Source organism: Pteropus alecto, unplaced genomic scaffold, assembly GCF_000325575.1.
Source record: "Pteropus alecto unplaced genomic scaffold, ASM32557v1 scaffold16, whole genome shotgun sequence".
NCBI lineage: Eukaryota > Metazoa > Chordata > Mammalia > Chiroptera > Pteropodidae > Pteropus > Pteropus alecto.
Genome location: NW_006438867.1, coordinates 1,984,942 through 1,988,355, shown reverse-complemented (window position 1 = coordinate 1,988,355; position 3,414 = coordinate 1,984,942). Strand labels below are relative to the sequence as shown.

The 3,414-nt window shown below is 35.2% G+C and overlaps 1 pseudogene; it reads left to right on the top strand.

Moving 5' to 3' along the window:
* Positions 1–3,414, top strand: part of LOC102898271 — a 31,001-nt pseudogene that overhangs the window by 26,173 nt on the left and 1,414 nt on the right.

Genomic DNA, 3,414 nt, shown 5'->3' with positions numbered 1-3,414 from the left:
TTGATTCTTCCAATCCAAGAACATGGAATATCTTTCCATTTCTGTGTATCCTATTCAATTTCTTTTGATAGGGTCTTATAGTTTTCATTATATAGGCCCTTCACACGTTTTGTTAGATTTATTCCTAGGTATTTTATTCTTTTTGCTGTAATTGCAAAATAATTATTTTTTCCACTTCTTTTTCTGACACTTTATTATTAGAATATAAGAATGCTATGGATTTTTGAACATTGATTTTGTATCTAGAAACTTTACTGTATTTGCTTATTGTTTCTAGTAGTGTTCTTGTGGAGTCTTTAGGGTTTTCTATATAGATAATCATGTCATCTACAAATAATGACAATTTGACTTCTTTGTCTCCTATTTGGATGCCCTTTATATCTTTCTCTTGCCTGATTGCAGTTGCTAGGACCTCCAATGTATATATTGAATAATAGTGGTGATAGTGACCAGCCTTGTCTTGATCCTGAACTTAGAGGGAAGGTTTTTAGTTTTTCACCATTTAGTATAATATTGGCTGAGGGGTTGTCATATATGGCCTTTATTAAATTAAAGTACTTTCCTTCTATACCTATTTTGTTAAGTGTTTTTATCATAAATAGAAGCTGTATCTTGTCGAGACTTTTTCTGCATCTATCAATATGATCATAAGATTATTATGTTTTAATTTGTTTATGTGGTGTATCACATGAATCAATTTGCACTTGTGGAACCATTCCTGTGACCTTTGGATGAAGCCCACTTGATCGTGGTATATAATTTTTTTAGTGTGTTGCTGTATTCAGTTCGCTAGTATCTTATTTAGGATTTTTGCATCTGTGTTCATGAGAGATATTGGTCTGTAGTTTTTTTTTTTTTTTTTTTCATTATCTTTACCAGGTTTAGTATTTGGGTAATATTGGTCTCATAAAATGAGTTGGGAAGTATTGCCTCCTCTTCGGTATTTTGGAAGAGTTTGAGAAGAGTAGGTATTAAATAATCTTTGAATATTGGTAGAACTCACTGGTGAAGCCATCTGGTCATGGACTGTGACTTTTTGGTAGGTTTTTGATGATTGTTTCAATTTCCATACTGCTGATCAGTCTATTTAGATTTTCCAGTTCTTCTTGATTCAGTCAAGAAGGTTGTATCTTTCTTAGCACTTGTCCATTTGTTCTAGGTTATTAAATTTGGTGTTTTACACTTTTTCATAGTATTCTTGTATGATCCTTTGGATTTCTGGGGTATCTGTTGTCATTTTTACTTTTTCACCCCTGATTTTGCTTATTTGTGTCTTTTCTCTTTTTTCTTTAGTGAGTCTAGCCAGGGCTTTCTCAATGTTTTTAACCTTCTCAATGAAGCAGCTCTTTGTTACATTTATTTTTTCTATTTTTTTTTGTTATTATTGTTTTCAATTTCATTTAATCCTGCTCTAATTTTGATTCTTTCTTTCCTTCTGCTGACTTTAGGCTTCATTTGATTTTCCTCTTCTAGTTTGTTTGTTTGTTTTTTAAGATGAAGTGCTAGATTATTTATTTGGGCTCATTTTTATTTTTGGAGATAGGCTTGTAATGATATGACCTTTTCTCTTATTACCCCCTTTGCTGTTTTCCAATAGTTTTGATATATTGTACTGTCATTATCATTAGTTTCTTTGTATCTCTTGATTTCTGTTTTTATATCTTCTCTGACCCAGTTATTCTTAGTAGCATGTTGTTTACTCTCCATACTTTTGTGGTTCTTCCTGATTCCTTTTTGCAGTTGATCTCTAGTTTTAAAGTATTATGATCAGAGAATATGGTTGGTATGATTTCAACTCTTATGTTTGTTGAGGCTATCTCTGTGTCCCCGTATGTGGTCCAACCTTGAGAATGTTCCATGTGCACTAGACAAGAATATATAAGCAGCTGTTTTGGGATGGAAGGCTCTGTAAATGTCAATTATGTCCATTTCATCTAATGTGTCATTTAAGGATGTTATTTCCTTATTGATTTTCTGTTTGAATGCTCTGTCTATATCTGACAGTGGGGTATTTAGGTCTCCTACTACGATAGTATTTGCTCAGATTACCTTGGGGCTCCTCAGTGTTTGGTCTTGGAGAATATGGGGGGATAGGCCCTCTGGGTTGGGAGTTGGGGGCTGCAGCTCAGCCTTATGTTTTGCAACCTCTGCTAGTAATTATCAACTGTTGTTTCTCTGCCATCCCTGCTTCTCTGCTGTCCCCACTTCTCTGCTCTCTGCCCTGATCCCTGGGCACTGCTGCTGTGTGGAGCTCACAGCTCTCCCAGACAGGATTGTTCATGGAACCCTCTGCACCTTCTTTCCTTTCCCTCCTCCTGCATGGAGCTCCAGCTACCAGAGATAGCTTCTTTGTGTCTCCCAGTCTATCATTTGACTCCCAGCCATCTGACGTGTAGTAGTTCTTATGTGCAGATTCTATGCTCTGACGTGCTGGCGTGCAGTTTGGGTGTTTTTTATTGAGTTAGACGTTCAGCTTATTTTTGTTTCAAGGGGAGAAATCTGGGGATGTCCCTCACTTCACCATATTTCTGATATCCCTTACATAATCTTTCTATCTATCTATATCTATCACTGTATGTATGTATGTATGTATGTATGTATGTATGCATCATCTATCAATCATCTATCATTTATTATCTATCTATCTATCTGTCACTTATCTTCTATTTGTCATCTATCTGTCTATCATCTACATGTCTGTATATATGTCTACACATATACAGAGAATCGTAAGACTAAAGATATCAACTCTTTCCAAATTAGTCTATAAATTCAATGCATTTGCAACCAACTGTCTCAATCATGGGCCCAATTTAAAGTGCAAGTCAAGGCAGCCATTCTTACTGTGTGACTCCAAGTGCCTGAAATCTCTCTATACTAAAGCAATCATTAGAATAATTCTAAAGAACAAGGAGATTGTAAATGCCATCTAATGAATGTTAAATAGTATGTTTGTAGATACAAATGAGTCCTCATAGGAGCAAAGCAGTGCTTATTTGGTTTCTAGGAATATTATTTCTAATGCTAAACTAAGTATGGCTGTGTTTGAAGTAGGAAATGTGAGGGCATGAGACAGTAGTTGGAAGGACGTATATGGAAAAGCTAGGAAGTAGAGTTAGGAATACATGGAGAAAAGAGATATAGAGTTTATGCAATATTCCATCGTTTCAAAACTATAGTGATGATGGAAAAGCTGAAACTATGAAGTAGTAAAAAGAATACAATGAGGAAATGGATAAGCCAGTAATCTAGTGGGAAAGAACTCAGTAAACTGAAAGCCAGAGAAGAGATAATCCGAGAGATAGAGACAGCAATTGGTTTCTAGAGATTTATCAGTTCCTGATTGCTTACCAGTTAACAGTTGTAGTTCTAGACCTCATATATCCTTAAAACAAGGAACTCCATGTTTTCTTA